The sequence below is a fragment of the Magnolia sinica genome, chromosome 9 (assembly GCF_029962835.1).
Source record: "Magnolia sinica isolate HGM2019 chromosome 9, MsV1, whole genome shotgun sequence".
NCBI classification, from domain to species: Eukaryota; Viridiplantae; Streptophyta; class Magnoliopsida; order Magnoliales; family Magnoliaceae; genus Magnolia; species Magnolia sinica.
In genome coordinates this window covers 28,153,557-28,172,813 of record NC_080581.1, presented here as the reverse complement: position 1 = coordinate 28,172,813, position 19,257 = coordinate 28,153,557, and the positions used below count along the sequence as shown (strand labels likewise).

The 19,257-nt window shown below is 38.7% G+C and overlaps 1 non-coding gene across 1 annotated transcript; it reads right to left on the bottom strand.

Annotated features, from left to right (window-relative positions):
* Positions 1 to 4,622: 4,622 nt before the first annotated feature.
* Positions 4,623 to 4,729, bottom strand: LOC131257033 (small nucleolar RNA R71). The gene has a single exon (XR_009177056.1). It is a non-coding gene; the product is annotated as a small nucleolar RNA R71 (small nucleolar RNA).
* Between the last annotated feature and the right edge of the window lie 14,528 nt (positions 4,730 to 19,257).

Below are 19,257 nucleotides of genomic sequence, written 5' to 3'. Positions count from 1 at the left end.
CTCTGTGCCGGTATATGATAGTATGGAAAATAAAGTCAATGACATCCTTTCCCTTGACATTGCACAAAGTGTTTACTTCTATCCATTTGGAGAAATAGTCTGTCTCTGCTAGAATATATTAGCGTCCTCTTAAGGATAACAGATTAATGGGGCCAATGACATCCAATCCCCAGGCCGCGAAAGGCCATGAAGTGATTGATTGATGTAGGTTCTCTGATGGCACATGTATAATTTCACTGTGCACTTGACATTCATGACATCATTTAGTGAAAGCTATCGCATTCTTGAACATAGATGGCCAGTAATAGCCCATGCAATATACACCATGAAATAAATTTCGACCGGCTTGATGGGCCCCGCATTATCTTGAATGGACTTCTTGCAACACATAATTGTCCTCTTCAATGTCTAAAGACTAAAAAAACATTTCATTATAAGATTTCTTATATATTACTTCTTTGTGCATTATAAATCTCATTGATCTTTGTTTAACTTGCACCTTAAGTAATTGCTCTTTTGACAAAATTTCATATTTAAGATAATCAAAGAATGGTTGTCGCCAGCCATCCATTGCGTTTTCTAAGCAAGATACAGGTTGTGCCTTGACAATCTCACTTATGAGATCAGGCAATGGCAGAAATCTTTGTTCTTCGATTGTTACCTGGAGAGGGCTCCTGTCGGGACATGAAAGTACAACGGTCAAATTGGCAAATGCATCTGCTTTCGCATTCTCGTACCGAAGTACATACTTAATTTTAACATTATGAAATACTTCCAATAATTATTGTACTTAGTAGCAATAGGGCAATAATTCTGACTTTCTTATTTTGAATTTTTCCGTCAACTCATTTATCACCAACTTGGAGTCTGTAAGAATTTGTAGAGCTTAGATTTTCATCTCATGTGTTATTTTCAACTTTATGATGAGGGCATTATATTTAGCCTCATTATTTGTACAAGTTGTACTTAACGCGATGGAATATGGCAATAGATCACCATGGGGATTGATAAAGATCACTCCGATGCCCGATCTCGATGCTCTGAAGGCACCATCGAAATATATTTGCCACAAACTTAATAGTTCAACTAGAAGTACCTGCTCATCTAGAAGCTCATGAGAAATTTCTTAATTATCTGGAAACGGATGGGCTGCTAAAAAGTCTGCCATTGCCTGTCCTTTCATTACCTTCGACAGTTCATAAGAGATCGTAAAATTAGAAAGAAGCAATATCCATTTGGCTAACCTTCTAAATAACATTGGTTTCATCATAAAGTACTTTATCTGATATGCTCATCAGATAAACGTTATCTTGTGGAATAGGCAGTAATGCCGCGGCTTCTGCACTGCAAAAACAAGGGTCAAGCATATTTTTTCAATGGGTTAATAGTTACATTCTACCCCTATTAGAGTCTTACTCAAGTAATATAAAGTGTTTTCTTTCCCCTATTCATTACATTGGGCCAGTAGAGCTCCCAAAGAATTTTCACATGCAGCAATATATAAGATCAAAGGCCTACCTTTTACAGGCATTGTTAACACTGAGGGTTGCTTCAGAAGGTCTTTGATGGAATTAAATGCATTTTGACATGCCTCATCCGATACGAATTCTACTCCATTTTTCATGAGATGAGCAAACGGCTGGCATCTTCCTTCCAGGTTCGAGATAGAGCGTCGAATATAGGCCAGTTTTCCTTGCAAACTTTTCAGTTCTCTTAGTGTTTTCGGCAGCGACAATTCTTAAATTGCCCGGACCTTTCCTAGATTGACTTTAAATCTCTGATGCCTAACAATGAACCCAAGAAACTTACCCGATTATCTGCCGAATGCGCACTTTGTCGGATTCATCTTTAACTGTTTCTTCTTGATTAGGCAAAGGACTGATAATAAATGTTCATGATGCTCTGTGTGGTTGTAGAACCGAACAACCAAATCGCTAATGTAGCATTCAACGTGCTTGTGTATCATGTCCTAAAAAATATTTTGCATGGCTCTCTAATATGTGGCCCTGGCATTTTTTAGCCCGAACAACATGACCTTATAACAATATATTTCCAAGGATGTTCTAAACATTGTAGCGTCTTCATCTTCTGGTGCCATGCAATCTGATTGTACCTGGCATATCTGTCCATGAAGGAAATAACTACGTAATTCATTGTACTGTCAATCAACAATTCTGTTATAAGCAATTTGAAATCATACTTCAAGCATGCTTCGTTCAGATCCTGAAATCAACATAGGCTCTGATTTGTCCACTCTTTTTCTTTACTAGGACAATATTAGAGATCCCCCTGGGGTACTTTACTTCCCTTATGAAACTGACTTTAATTAGTTTGTTCACCTCTTCCTCTATCAAAGGTATTAAGTTGGGATGAAAGCATCTATGTGCCTATATAACCGATGTTGAGTGTCAAATATTGCATATTTATCCCCATTTATATCTTAGTTTTATGAACATGATACTGCTTAATGTTATATTTTATGCATGTTTGTGTTACAAGGTGAATCTGAGAGCTTGGATTGAAAAGAATGCTAAAAGTACGAATTTAGTGCATAAAAATCACCAAGGCAAAGGAGGGATCTTAGGAGACCAAGAATGGAGAATTCTTATGCCTAATATCCAAAGAAACTAAGTACAAAAGATGGAGAAAAGATTGGTAAAAGCACAAGATAAACAGCGAAAGAAAAATAGGACAGTTCGGTGCCACTTAAGCCAACTTTGGTGCCACCGAAAGTGTACAAAACAGTCCAGCAAGAAAACAACTTAATTTGGTGCCACCTAACCTTAATTTGGTACCACTTAAGCCAATTTCGGTGTCACCTAAGTACTCTACATATACAATTTTAGATGCAATAAATTTTAGATACAATTCGGTGCCATCGAACCAACTTCAGTGCCACCAATATTGTGCAGAATCATAATGTGGGGCTGATGCGGATTGCGTAATTTGAGGCAGTTTGTGGAAATTTCAAGTTGGTGCGAAAGGTGGAGCTTCACAACTATAAATAGGAGTCCCTAGGACGTTCCTAGGTATCTTCAAGGGTTTAAGTACTGGAGCAAAAGGGTGGAGCCACTGTCTAAGAGCTTTCTTCTTCATTCTTTAGTTTGTTTTATGCTTTGTTTGAGAGACTTTAATTCAATCATATCTATGGTTGGCTAAACCTCTTAGTTATGGCTAAGAGGTGAAGCTTGTAGCGTGATTGGGAAGTTTACTTTGCTTTAATTCATGTTTATGTTTGAACTTCATTAAATTCTAGTTGATTTTAAGGAATATTTTCAATTTTTAATGGTTTGTTGTGACTCAAATTACAATAGATCTACAATAGCTTTAAATATCTTCTTTTCTATTAGAGATTATGGATTTAGTAAATCTAGTTGTTTGCTATCGTCTCCTGGGCATGGTTGGGTGATGAAATCCCTTCCAATTTACCACAATTCTCCTTCATTGAGGCTAGATCAATGAGAAGTTTAGAGATTCTTCTTTCAACTATATAGGATAGGACTCTGATTCTAGTGCATCTCTTGAATTAAGCAAGGTAGCATCTCAAGTGCTAATGTGGATCCTTGGCACCCTTGTTCCCACTTTTAATTGATACTTTACTCATCACTCAAAATTACTCATTTAAATTCAGATTTCTGCTTTAGTTCTTCATCTAGCTTTAGTTCTAGTTAAATTCAGAAGACATACAAGTTTAATCCTTGTGGATTCGACCTCGATCTCACAGAGATTATTACTACATCACGAACCTGCACTTGGGGTTGTGAATAAGTTTTTGACACCATTGCCTGGGACTAACGGCTATGTTTTCTGAATTTAATTAATATTAGAATTAAGTTAATATTAGTTTTTATTTTCTTTTTTATTTCTAGGTTAGGAATTTTTCTTAACTTGTTTTTCAGTTCTGAAGGATCCTCACATAGAAATATCCAATCTGGTAACCTGTTTCTAATTCTATCTCTTTCTTTTCTAGATTTCTTATTTGCCTTAGGTTTCTTTCTTTCTTAGATTTAGTTTATGTTAGATTCTGAACGTGAGGGCTGAGAGTGTTTCATGCTCAAGTGGGTCCATGATAACACTCTACGTCTCTTGAGTGAAGGAGGATTAGTTGAGGGGTTATCTATCCATCAGAGGATTAGACACCACTTGAGATCCTTAGAGTCAATTGAAGTGATGGCTACCAATTAACCTGTCAATCAACCCGCAAATCAACTCCAACCTCCGGTTGAGGAAATACAGGATGAAAACGAGGTGCATCTACACCCCCGCCTCATACTTTACGGGATTATTTACAACCGGCGGGGGTGAGCATACCTTATTGCATGGTTTTTCCGGAAAATACAGGACATATGGATATCAAGCTAGGAGTGATCCAACTCCTTCTAAAATTTCATGGACTTGAATATGAAAATCTATTCTTATACTTAAAAGAGTTTGATGAGATCATAGCCACTTTATACTTTTCCGACGTGTCTAAGGACATGGTCGGGCTGAAACTCTTTCCTTTCTCCTTAAAAGAGGAAGCTAAGACGTGGTTACACTCACTACGTCCACGATCTATTGGCAGATGGAACGACATGACAAGGAAGTTCATTAAGAAAATTTTCCCATATCATAAAACGAACACTCTTAGAAAGTCAATCATGAACTTCACCCAAAAGGAAGATGAAACATTCTTCCAATGTTGGGAGCGGTTCAAGGATCTCAACAGTTCATGCCCACAACATAGTTTTGAAATGTGGCACATAATAAGTTTTTTCAGGATGGAATGACATCTTCCATACGTCAATTCATTGAGATGATGTGCAATGGGGAATTCATGAACAAGAGATTATTTTGATAAGCTTGCTGAAAACACACAATCATGGGACATCTCCCCAAAACCTAGCACCACTTTTAAGCCTACTCAATCAAAGGAGTGGGGCGGAATATATCTTCTGAAAGATAATAATGATATAAATGCTAAAATGACTAATCTCAGAAGGAAACTAGAGGCCATAGAACTTAAAAAGGATAAGGCCAAGGAAGTTGTTTGCGATATTTGTGCTTACAACATACATACAATTGAAAATTGTCCAACAATACCTTCTTTTCAATAGGTATTGAATGAGCAATCAAATGCCGTAAATAATTACCAAAGACCTTTCAAGGGACCCACCACCAATACTTACAATCCTAGCTGGAGAAATCATCCAAACTTCAGCTGGAGGAATGGACAAACTGCTACACCTTAAGGGATCCTTAACCAATTTTTAGAACAAAGGAAACCACAAGAGGATCTGGTTCTAAAACATATTCAAGGCTAAGAGCTATACAATCAAAATATAGAACAAACATTCCAAGATATCAAAACCACATTGGGAATGCTTGCAACATCCATGCAAAGGATGGAATCACTCTTAGCGAGTGGGGAGAAAATGATGCTTCCTGCCCAACCTCTCCCCAATCCTAAACCACAATACGAAATAAGTGATCTTAGCTCTTTAAATCATATGGAGCAGGCTAAGTCTATCACCACTCGTAGGAGTGGAAAGATAATTGACAAGTCCATTCTGGTAAGGGCTGAAAAGCCTAAAGACCCGGAAGAAGACAAGAATGATGGATCTAGCACTTCTCCACATAGGTTAGAACCGATACCTCAAGGCAAGCCGATGCTTCATTCTCTCAGCGGTTGAGTGCACCAAAACCTTTCTCCAACTCTCAAGATATTCTAGAGTTGTTGAAACAAGTGAAGGTCAATCTCTCTTCTGGATGCTGTGAAACAAATTCCTTCATACTCTAAATTTCTAAAAGACTTACGCATGACCAACAGGCGGCAAAGTATCAAAAAGAAAATTTTTCTAATAGAAAAAGTGAGTGTTATCCTCAAGCAAAGTGTGCCCCAAAAATATAAAGATCCAGGTAGCCCAACTATCACTTGTATAATTGGGAATCATTAAATTGAGAACGCACTTCTTAACTTAGAGGCGAGCCTAAATCTGATCCCTTACTCGATATATGAACAACTTGGTCTACGTGAATTAAAACCCACCCGTACCACACTACAGTTTGCTGATTGCTCAATTCGTGTACCGAGGACGATGATTAAGTATGTGTTGGTCCAGGTTGAAAAATTCTACTATCCCATAGACTTTATCATCCTGGATACTCAACCCATTTCAGATATAAGAACTTAAATTCCTATCGTACTTGGCCGCTCGTTCCTTGCTACATCAAACGATATCATCAATTGTAGGAATGTGGTCATGAATTTGTCTTTTGGAAATATGATGTTGGAGCTTAATATTTTTTTTGACATGAGTAGACAGGCAGAGGATGATGATGAGGCCCACGACATTAGCATGATAGACTTTTTTGTGGAAGATAGAGCTCTGATGATCTTATCTTTTAACCCTTTAGAGTCGTTCTTGACACACTCCCCCAATTTGGATGATGATATAATTAGGGAGATGGATGCCATGCTTGATACTGCGCCGATACTTGAAGTTAATCGGTGGAGGCCACAATATGAAAAATTACCCCAAACTGATGTAGTGCCTCTACCGTCTAGCCTCAAAGTACCAAAGCTTGACCTAAAACCATTGCTTGCTAATCTTAAATATGTCTATTTAGGTCAAGATGAGACATACCCGGTGGTGATTTCTTTCCTCCTTGAGCATGAACAGGAGAGTGAGCTTATTTCACTCTCATTGAGCATAAAGGAGCCCTTGGATAGTTGATTGCGGACCTCAAGCGAATTGACCCTTTGATTTGTACTCACTGCATTCATCTTAAGGATAATGTGAAGCCTCCCAACAACCACAATATATATTAAATCCAAACATAAAGGAAGTGGTTAAGGCCAAGGTCCTTAAATTATTGGATGTGCGTATCATATACCCCATATCCGATAGCCAATGGGTGAGTCCAATTCAGATGGTTCTTAAGAAGTCCGGAATCACCATCGTAGCCAATGCCAATAATGAACTCATGCCAACTAGAGTTACTACTGGTTGGAGAATGTGCATTGACTACAGAAAGTTGAATACTGTCATGAGGAAGGACCACTTTCCTTTGTCCTTCATTGATCAAATTTTAGAAAGGCTAGTTGGTCACTCTTACTATTGCTTCCTTAATGGATAGTCGGGCTACAATCAAATAGAGATAGCCCGTGAAGATCAAGAAAAGACAACGTTCACATGTCTTTATGACACCTTTGCTTATTGAAGGATGCCATTCAGACTGTGTAATGCCCCTGCCACTTTTTAGTGATGCATGTTGAGTATTTTTTTCTGACATGGTGGGGTAATATTTAGAGGTCTTCATAGATGACTTCTCTGTCTTTGGTCCATCCTTCAGGCAATGTTTGGAAAATCTGAAAAATGTGCTGAAGCAATGTGAAGAAAAGAATTTGGTACTAAATTGGGAGAAGTATCATTTCAAGGTTTGTAAGGGAATTGTTCTTGGACACATCATCTCATCCAAGGGAATTGAGGTAGATAAGTCTAAAATTGATCTTATCTCTAACCTACATCCACCTAAGAGCATACGAGACATGCGATCCTTCTTAGGACACGCTAGATTTTACAGAAGATTCATAAATTACTTTAGTTACCTCTCTCATCCTTTATGTAATCTACTTCAAAAGGATGTACTATACAAGTGGACTGAGCAATGCCAGGAAGCTTTCACTAAGCTCAAGGGCATGTTGACTACCGTACCTATCATGTAGCTACCCGATTGGAAAATTCATTTTGAAATTATGTGTGATGAGTTTGACTATGCTATTGGGGCGGTGTTAGGCAAGAGAAAAGAGAAGAAACCCTATGTTATTCATTATGCAAGTAGAACTTTAAATTCTGCCCAAGTGAATTACTCTACTACGGAGAAGGAACTCTTGGCTGTAGTATTCGCTTTGGACAAATGTAGGTCCTACTTAATCGGATCTAAGATCATCATCTACATCGATCTGCAGTGCTCAAGTACCTTCTTTCTAAGAATGATACTAAGCCCCGCTTGATAAGATGGATCCTCCTACTCCAAGCATTTGATTTAGAAATACGAGACAAAAAATAAGTTGAAAACGTAGTGGCTGACTATCTTTCCAAACGTGATCTCCCTTATTCCCTTGAGGCAACACCCATAAATGACAAGTTCCTTGATGAACAATTGTTTAAACTCTCACACCTACCTTGGTTTGTTGACATTGCAAATTATCTTGCTATAGGTTTAACGCCGACACATTGGACTATGCAAGATAAGAAAAAGTTCTTCGTTGAGGTATGTAAGTTCTTCTGGTACTATCCATACTTGTTTAAGTACTACTCAGACCAAATTTTAAGGAGATGTGTGCCAAAAAATGAACACCAAAGTGTCATCTCCTTCTGTCACTCTCAGGCATGTGGTGGTCATCTTTTTGCTAAAAAGATCACGGCCAAAATTTTGTAGTGCAGCTTCTATTGGCCCACTATGTGAAGGACACTCATGAGTTCTACAAAGCTTGTGAGCATTGTTAGAAATTGGGAGCATTGTCCCATCAAAATATGATGCCTCTGAATCCCATTGTGATCATTGAAGCATTTGATTGCTGGAGAATTGATTTCATGAGACCATTCCCCTAATCCTTTGGGAAACTATACATTTTGCTAGCAGTAGACTATGTCACTAAAAGGGTCGAAGCAATCCCGAGCCAGAACAATGACCATCGGACGGTCATTAGATTCTTAAAAGAAAACATCCTTTCCCAGTTCAATATACCTCGGGCCATCATTAGTGATGGAGGTTAACATTTCTGTAATAGGCCATTTGAGAACTTAATGAAGAAATATGGCATCTCCCATAAAGGGAGAACTCCGTACTACCCACAGACAAGTAGGCAAGCTGAGATTTCCAATAGGGAAATTAAATACATTCTAGAGAAAACGGTTAATCCTGATGGTAAGGATTGGTCAATCCGATTGACCAATGGTTTATGGGCTTATCGTACTGCTTTTAAGACCCTCATTGGAATGTCTCCCTTTAGACTCGTCTATGGGAAAGCTTGCCACTTACCTGTGGAATTGGAACATAGAGCCTATTGGGCTATCAAAAACATGAATTTTAACTTGGACAATGCTGGCTCGCTACGTAAATTTCAGTTAAATGAACTTGAGGAAATTTGGAACGACGCGTATGAGAACTTGAGAATATACAAGTACATGATGAAGGTGTTTCATAACAAGAACATCCTTTGAAAATCATTCTTGATTGATCAAAAAGTCTTTTTCTATAATTCTCGCTTACATCTTTTTATGGGTAAACTCCGATCTCGTTGGACCAGCCCTTTCATGGTTACTAATGCCTATCCTCATAGGGCTGTTGAGATAAATAATCCAAATAATGACAATCCTTTTTAAGTGAATGGACATCATTCAAAGCCATTTGTTGAGAAATTTGATTGAAAGGACATGTCCATACCTCTGATTGATCCTGCTTTCCAGGATTGACCTCTTAGTCTAATGGAGGTGTAGTTAGTTTTTATTGCTTTCGTAGGATTTTAGAATATGATAGTTTGCTTTCCATTGTTTAGTCTGTGTACTAGCTCATCTTCGCGTTTAGATCCCTAGAAAAGCTACAATTCGTCTTCTTCAGATTCTACCTTTCCTTCACTTCTCCTCTACTTTCATTGCCTCATATACATTACATGCTTATATCTTTTACATTGAGGACTGTTGATTTTAGGTTGGGGGTGTGGATTAGGTAAACTAATCAAGTGTTTTCTTAGTTTTGAGTAAAAATTGTGGAAAATTTCAAATTTTCAAGATAAAAACCTGTTGAAAAATGATAATTTGTGTATTTAAGAATGCTTTGAGTATGATGATGAGCCAGAGATTGAATTTTGAATTATTGGAGTTTGAGTAACTAAGTAACCTATCACCTAAGTTCTTGTACTCAATTAATTAACATGAAGTTTGAATATCATGATAATCTAAATCACATAAAACGTTCAATTTGCTTTATGTGAATAGTATTAGAATTTCTGATTGTTAGTATGATGATCATTAAAAGATATTGAGAATTGATTCTGAAGAATTTTATCCACCTAAAAAGATGAAAAGAACCAGTTAAAAAACAGTGAGATCAATAAAAAGGTCATGTATGGTGAAGAGACTGAAAAAGCTTGAAAAAGAATGAAAAATCTGAAAAGATGAAAAGATGAAAAAACTGAAGGAATACAAATGACCATCAATATAAAATCAAAAACTGAAAAAAGAAGGAAAATGGGATAAGTTCGGAATCAGTACTTGAATTTTCAACCAATCATGAAGTGATGAGCATGGCTAACATTATGAAAAGATAGTATTTTTATAACGCCCTAAAACTCGGGTGTCGAGTAGAAACTCAACTCCTGAGTTCCAACACATCATTTATGCAACATAATTAATGATGATTGAATGTTATCCATATTAGTGCGTAAAACATGAATGAGATTATACCAAATCAGCATATCATACTCCAGAGGTAATTAAATTACACTAGTGGAAGACTGTGATATGTATATAAACTGTATAAAAGTAATAACAAGCCCTCAGAGCATGAATGTCACTAGGTTAAATAATTACAAGTTTAATTCCAAAATGTATAAAATAAGAAAGTGTAATGTTCTCTATCCAAAACCCTGTAGCCTCGTCAGTGCAACTTCAGGTCTACATAGACCCGCCAGAGAGTTGCATATAGGAGAACTCCTCCTCATCATCATAATAGTCCGGCTCTGCCTCATAAGCATCGCCATCACCTGCAGCTAAGACAGAGTCTGGTTAGTATTTAAAACACCATCCCAAAACGTGAGAGTGAGTGATCAACTCAGTGGAGCTATAAGGCAAAGGTTAACATGTTATCAATTCAATCAAGCAATAATGATAAAGCGGTACAATCAAGCATCCCTAAGTACTCTGGTTAATGCAAAAAAATGATATGTATTAATGATGCATGCCCTCGCCTGCACTCCCTCTGTGAACTTCCTCTTACGGTCGCGGCATGCACCCCTTCCTCTATACTCAACACCAATGCCAAAGGCACATGCAATCCGGTGCATGAGCGTGATTACTGAGTTCTTATTAGACCTTTTCATTCAGCAGGATTGGGAAGCTAAGGTACCTCCCTTATATCATTTTCCAAATAATGATCCATTCTAGGGTCGTCTGTCCTAGCTAGTCTCATATGGTGTTGCAGTTCCAGGTCGCTACAAGGGCTCGTCACCTCAATGCAGGCCTAGCTTATACTCTAGTTGCTACGGAAAGGCTCGTCATCTCAGTGCAGTCTCAGAGTATTCTCGAGGTCACTACGAATGGCTCGTCACCTAATTGTAGGCTGACAGCTCGAATACAGTGTCCCATACCATCGTATTCGGCTCATGAGCTTAGTTTGCTCACTGGTCACTACGGGTGAGCTCGCCACCCCGGCGTAGGCCTACAGCTCGACCACGGTGTCTTATACCACCATGTCTGGCTCATAAGTCTTGGCGGATCGAGCTACCAAGGTGAACGGGGTTTTCACTGGTGAGTTTGGTACCTTAGGTTCAAGCAGTAGCGTCCATACATGATGAACATACATTGGGTCAATCGGGTTACTTGACAAGCTCGACTGGTATGAGCAAACATCGAGTTGATCGACATGAAGTGCGTAAGCACTCCCTGTGGCCTAACCACTGTCGACAACCAAAGTACGGCTCGAATTCATTGAACACGTCCTGTGTGGCGAGACAACCTCAGCCACCAAACCAGGACTTGTTACCAATTGCCTGGACTATTTCACAGTCCTAAACACACTCTGATATGAGAAATATATACACATGATAATCATACATAACAACCAATGCAACATGGATAACATTTGAATGTATAATGAAACACATATAACATGCCATTCTTCATATACAAGTTCTACACAAACCACACTATTTATATTACAGCCACTAGAAGGAATTTATGCATATAACTAAGGTAGTTGGGAATCCTATCTCAACAATCCTATTAAGTACAGTTCATCTAATAACTTCACATACAGACATTTTATCAAACACTTATCTACACATATCAACATACACAACAAATATTGATTATAACAAATATTTGGACAAATCCTCCCAACAAGGAGTTGTCACATACTTAACAATCATGCATTTGCATTCCATAGACATGGTAGGCACAAATCATAATTTCACATTCACTCAGTCATTTCAACAAACACATAGAATGCATTGAAAATAGCCTAACCTATATATATGTGTGTAATATGCTGAAACATCCTAACTACGCATATGCGATAGCACTCAAGTCAGTCATAAATCATTGACTGACATTGAAAGCCTTGAAAACCATAACCTAAACATTTATAGTCCGTACCTTACGCTGGTAGACACGTAATGAACTTAGTTCGTTCTCTAAATCATCGTCTACGACACAACTGCAACCTACAGTATGAAATAGATTAGCTATTTCATCCTTTACTCTATTTGAAACCCTAAAATAGGTTAGGGTTAGGATTTCTTACCCAAAAATGGAACCAGAATTGCTGGTATAACGATACGGTAGCGGTGGTACGATACATAGAGCGGCAGGGAAGAATCTATACAGCAAACCCTAGCTTTCCCTCACACTTTCTCTCTCTTTCCCTCTCTTTCTTTTCTCTTCTCTCACCTAGGGTTTCAAATTCGTATGGAATGAGAGAGAGAGGGGGTTTAAGGCCTTTTTATAAGCACAGGACTGATGGAAATGGCCCCAGGGCCAAGGTATACTTGGGTTATAGCCAAGAGGGGGTTGTTTCAGTCCAACGGAGCACTTCTGGTGGCCCCTATTCTGTATACGGTCAGGAAAAAGTTCCTTGACATTGGATCTAGGCTAGGCTAAGTTTTCAGTCCGATCGAATTTATAGATCGACTGTGGCGGACCTGTTTCAGTTCAACAGTCATCGCCACTCGATCAGGGCCACAAGTACACTGACATGTGTTGAAAATTTTTCCCTGATCCGAAGGTGTAATTGGGTCAGATTCTGATGGTCTAAAATCTTAGAATCGGCCCGCAAGCGAACAACCCAGTTTACTTAAATCTGAGTTCGTTTTCTAAAGATATTCGCGTTTCACACACACTTTGCTCCGGGCTCAAGTTGTGCATTTCTGGATACTATTAAGACTTGATTTCTAAGATGGTTGTCAAGTCCAGTGAGGTGGTCATAACGGTATAGTTTTGTCATCATCGGACTTTCGACGTACGGTCCAAGTCCGATACGGAGTTTCAAGGTGCTCCCGAGAGCAACCGGGTTTAGAGATTGATTCTAGATTTCAGGGTAAAGTAGCATTAATGATTCTACTTATTTTAGGTCTTACGGATGTATTTAAAGTGATTAGTGCTAATTTCACAGGTAATCTAGTTTAACACTTGGTTAATTCTCATCTAATTTATAAAGGATTTGGTCCTGAGTTATTTCTGCCTGAGGTGGCACTCGGGTCTTGGTACGAATTTTTTCGAGACGTTACAATTTTTATGGGAAGTAAGTTGATTTGCACTGAGCACATTGGAAAACTTGGTATATGAACTTATGATCCGAGTTAAATGATAAAGAACCTACTTGATTGATTGCTTATGAGATTCGACTATATGATTTCAAAATCTCACTTTTGTCGCCTTCATTCTGCTCATTCATACTTCATTGTACGAAAGATTATTTTCTGAAAGAGGTTTTGAACATTGAGTATAAAAGATTATTTCACGCATGTTTTGCTCAGGACTAGCAAAATGATGGTTGGAGAGTGTGTTGAGTGTTAAATATTGCATATTTTCTCCCATTTATATCTTGGTTTTATGAACATGATACTACTTAATGTTATATTTTATGCATGTTTGTGTTGTAAGGTGAATTTGAGAGCATGGATTGAAAAGAAAGCTAAAAGCATGGATTTAGTGCTCAAGAATCATCAGGGCAAAGGAGGAATCTTAGGTGACCAAGAATGGAGAATTCTCATGCCTAAGATCCAAGGAAAGCAAGTACAAAGGATGAAGAAAAGATTGGCAAAAGCACAAGTTAAACAATGAAAAAATGGGGAAATTCGGTACCACCTAAGCCAACTTCGGTGCCACCGAAAGTGCACAAAACAGTCCAGCAAGAAAACAACTTAATTTAATGCCACCTAAGCTTAATTTGGTACTACTTAAGCTAATTTGGGTGCCATCTAAGTACTCTGCACATACAATTTTAGATGCGATAAATTTCAGATACAATTTCGGTGCCACCAAACCAACTTCGGTGCCACCAAAATCGTGTAGAATCATAACGTGAGGCCAGCGCGGATTGCGTAATTTGAGGCTATTTGGGGAAATTCCAAGTCGGTGTGAAAGGTTGAGCTTCATACTATAAATTAGAGTCCCTAGGACATTCCTAAGTATCTTCTAAGGTTCAAGGAGTGGAGAAAAAGGTTGGAGCCACCATCCAAGAGCTTTCTTCTTCGTTCTTTAGTTTGTTTTATGCTTTGTTTGAGAGATTTTAGTTCAATCATGTCTATGGTTGGCTAAACCTCTTAGCTAGGGCTAAGAGGTGAAACTTGTAACATGATTGGGATGTTTATTTTTCTTTGATTCATGTTTATGTTTGGACTTCAATGAATTCTAGTTGATTCTAAGGAATATTTTCAGTTTTTAATAGTTTGTTGTGACTCAAATTACAATGGGTCTGTAATAACTTTAAATATCTTCTGTTTAATTAAAGATTGTGGATTTGGTAAATCCTGTTATTCGCCATCATCTCCTAGGCATGGTTGGGTGATGGAATCCCTTCCAATTCACCACAATTCTCCTCCATTGAGGCTAGATCAATGAGAAGTTCAGATATTCTTCTTCCAACTAGATAGGATAGGACTCTGATTCTAGTTGGATCTCTTGAATCAAGCAAGGTAGCATCTCAAGTGCTACAAGTGGATCCTTGGCACCCTAGTTCCCACTTTTAATTGATACTTTACTCATCACTCTTTTAAATTTAGATTTCTGTTTTAATTCTTCCTCTAGCTTTAGTTCTAGTTAAATTCAGAAGACATACAAGTTTAGTTCCTGTAGATTCGGCCTCGGTCTCACTAAGATTATTACTACATCGTGACCCTACTTGGGGTTGTGAACAACCAGCTTTTTATGTTTCAAAATGTTGAGCTTGTGCATTGCCACCGTCGGTTATAAGTTTGGCATTTATGCATATGTCCAGGCAAATACATTTTCATCTCTTTTTAACAATTTAACATACTGTTCTGCCTCTTCTTTTAGCAAGCCAACACTTATATATGTATTCCGAGGTTCATCTTCTGTCCTCGGGTTTATTTCTCGTTGTGCATCGACAGTCGGTTGTCCTCCATCTTCTATTTGTTTCGGCATTATCTCAAGGTACTTTTTTTTCTTCCTTACTACTTTCACCTGTCTCTGGATTTGTCTCTTTATCGACTGTCTAACATTTATGGCTTGCACATGTAGAGGATGCCCCCAGTCCATGAGACTTTTCTCGTTTCTTTTCATGCACACCTATTGGGACTTGGATACCCCTGTCATTATTCAGTCTTGTTGGCTCACCACAATTGAATCCCATGGCTTGCATAATCTTCTAGCTTATCAGACTATATCTCCTTAAGTCTTCTTGCAGGAGCTTTTCGTTGGTTGCTAATTCACATATTTCTCCTTCCATTTCCCTTTCGGACTCAAATTAGTGGACTTGGAATGTACAAAGAATCTGTTTTGCATGGTAAGAAATAGTTTGTACTCCTTTTCAATCATGGTATTGGCACCGTATAATTTGATTGCATAGTCTTTATCTGTTCCGGCGACAACACCACCAAAGGAGGTTGTCCTAGTTGTCTTAAACACTTTAGAACAAAGTAAAACTCCTTTTTCTTGTCAACTATCATACTTAGCTCATGACCTTTTGGCTGCCCATTATCTTTTTCTTAGGACAACTTAACCTACGCGACTTCTCTTTCTATTATTTGGGCCTCATCACATTTAAACTGCATGTTTCCTTTATTTATCATTTCATATTTCCCTATCGTGAACTCATCATAATAACTCGCATCCTCAAAGAATGATTCTGCCACCGTATATGGCTTCGTATCAACCATCACTTTATACTGAAAACTATTTCTACATTATTTGAAACATTGATGCAACGTGGATGGGATGATGTCATTCTAATGCAACCATCGTTGTCCCAAAAGTAGATTATACTTCATTACTGCATCAATCATGTGGCATACAACGTTTGTGACTAGGTCGCCAATTTCTAATACTAGCATGATTTTTCCTAGTGCTCTCTGACCATCTTGATTGAACCCTTAAATCATCATTGCACTAGTGTATAGATGTGAATGACAATACCCAAGTTTACTGAGCATGCTTAGTGGCAACAAGTTCACTTCAGAGCCATTATCCAGCGTTATGCGCTTGCCCTGTTTCTCTCAAATGTAGCTAGCGATCATGAGCGGCCTGTTGTGTTCCTTTTCTCCCATCATTAGACCATCATCTGAGAATGTGATAACGGACATGCAGTCGGTTACCTTCATTTATTTGTATGTGACATTCTGCGTTATACAGTCATCCCCTTTTATTTCTGTATTTTCCATTTCAACGATTAGTGCTTGTCTCACCTCATCATTTGATAATGCCAGAATCAAAGTTTGGTGAATGTCTCTGGATAAATGCAATGCATCATATATGCTTAGCCTTGCAGGGATTCCTTTTAAGTGGCTTAGTTCATCGTAGGTTACTTTGTTATCCGGTATGGCTTTACAACATGGTGTTTCATCTTTTCGATGTTCTTCATTATGAGGAAGTTCCTTATTTCACGAACTCGCAAATGCCCTTTCTTGTGCTACATCAAGGTCCTATTTTTGTGTGGGGCTAGCTATTTTCTTTCCTGACCGTAACATAACTACCATAACTTTACAGGTGCTTTCCAATGGAGAACCGATCGGTTCTGTTGTTGATCTAATCACGATTACATTACAACTCTCATAATTATGTCCAGCGTGCGAGTATGATACACATTTCTCCTTCTTGGCCTTCCCATCTTCGGGTGTTATGTTACATCAGTCCAAAAGTGCATGTGGACGAAATGTGTCCCACATGGACACTATGTTTGTCTTCGCCTTTTTGTGTTGCTCTTTACCCTTCTCTATCATGATCTCGCCTCGATTCATTATTTTTTTATAAAGTATGTTGTTAATAGTGAAACAATTTTCCGTTGGGTGGCTGAGTATGTGATGATAATGACAGTAATTCATTTCTGTTGTTTTTCCTACATCTTCTGGGCATTTTGGCGGAGGCAATTCAATCATCCCTGCAGCCAACAACTAATTCATCATAGGAGCACATCTTCCTTCTTAAACATATACCCCTTATGATCGTAGTATTGCCTGGGTCATTTATCACTCGTTTATCCCACATAACAATTCCTGCTCTCTCTTTTCTCATCTATTTACCTGACATGGGAGGTCTTCCCTCTTTCTTTCCCTATCGGTTATATTTGTTGATACCTTATTTGGACCTCGGCGCACCATCTCTATTTGTAAAGTGGGCATTTTTTTGGTCATGGCTTCGAGCGCATGGACTTTAGTGGCGAGATCATGGGAGGTTCGTATGTTGGCACTCGTTAAGCTGAATGTGACTCCTATTTCCATGGAGTTTAGGCACATTTTCACTTATTATTTTTCTCCCAAGAGTTTTCGGCATAATTCCCCCAGAGTCTTCTACCAGTCGATGAATTTCTCTACCGGCTCACCTTCTCGCTACGGCACGGAAGCCAACTCAATCAAGCTAACATCTTTATCAAACAAAAAGAAGTTTGCCATAAAGGCATCTTGCATATGGTCCCATGTGCATATAGATTCTAATGTCGGGCCTGAATACCACCTGGAGACTTTTCCTATGAGCGACGATCCGAATAGCCACAAACAGTCTTATGGGACTGTAGAGAAATTTTCCATGGTCCTGATGAAATGTATCATGTGTTCCTCTAGTGACCTGTCTCTATTAAACTTCTGTAAATCTGGGTACTTGAAATTTGCAGGGAATGGCATGTCTTCAACTTCACCCGTCTATAGCATTCAACAATGGAATCTCCATGCCTACTCTCTATCTCTTTCTGTTCGAATCACTTCGGCCACCACTTACCGAACCTCATCCTGTGTTATTGCACGAGTTACAGTTGCTGACCCATGCAATCCTACTCTTGGCAGCTATGAACCTTCTGCTTGATGTTCGTTTCCATTCACCGCGACCATCATGGGAGCGGCAATAACCTGGGCTACATTGCTAGCCAGTGTGGCCAATGCCTCTTTAAGGCTTCTACACTCTTCCATCAAAACGATTTGTGCATAAGCCATTTTAACTAGGCATTCGACTGTAGATAGTGGTTGGGTTTGGCTTGTTCCTGGTATAAAAACACCTGCCTCTGTACTCCTTGATTATTCAGACATCGAAGGCGAGAGTAGGTAAGTCGTCACTGGAGAGTTCAAAGAGAAAGAACCCTTGCTAGATCTGTTAATGCTTTTGCATGGTATCGGTGATTTTGAAATTCTAATCAGGGCATGTTTGGCATTAACACTTACAGTGGAGCTATCAAAATCAGTTCTGGAGATGACAGCCCACTCATTAAAGGGGTCTTCCCTTTTTCTTTCTGTGTAGGCCACGAAGCTGTAGCGGGCAAGACAGAAAAATCTTGTGGAGTGAAAAGAGCATTTTCGGCCTGTCCAAGGTAAAGCGAGGGTGGAGCTAACTTGGGGTTGCATCTTGCAGCATTTCGCGTAATTATCCCTCTAATTGCCCATAGTGGGATCAGACTTCATGTCTAAGGAGACAATGTCTTCGCCCTCTTAGACATTACCACTATCCATTCTTCATTATTTTCTTACATTGTTGGTGAAGTGGAGATTACCCCTAACATCGCTCACATCTTTCCATTTCTGATTGCGACTGGCCAAAATTTCTCTACCGGACTCTCAAGCTGTGATCGCGTGCTGTCGGTGTAGTCAATGGTGAATCCGTTGGGCGTGAAGTAGAAAACCATGTTAATCGGGGGAGAAGTCTTTATGACTGTTTGAAAGTAAAGTACCTGAAGACGAAGCAGTCTATCAATCATTTAGGTTAAGTTAGAATGTACTTTGTTTTGGAGATGAAGGGGGGATGTTCCTGTTGAGAGTTGCCATTTTGTCTCCATTATAGTGTCAGTTAATGATAAGTGTTCTTTAGATTATTCTATTGTTAGTATTAAATATAG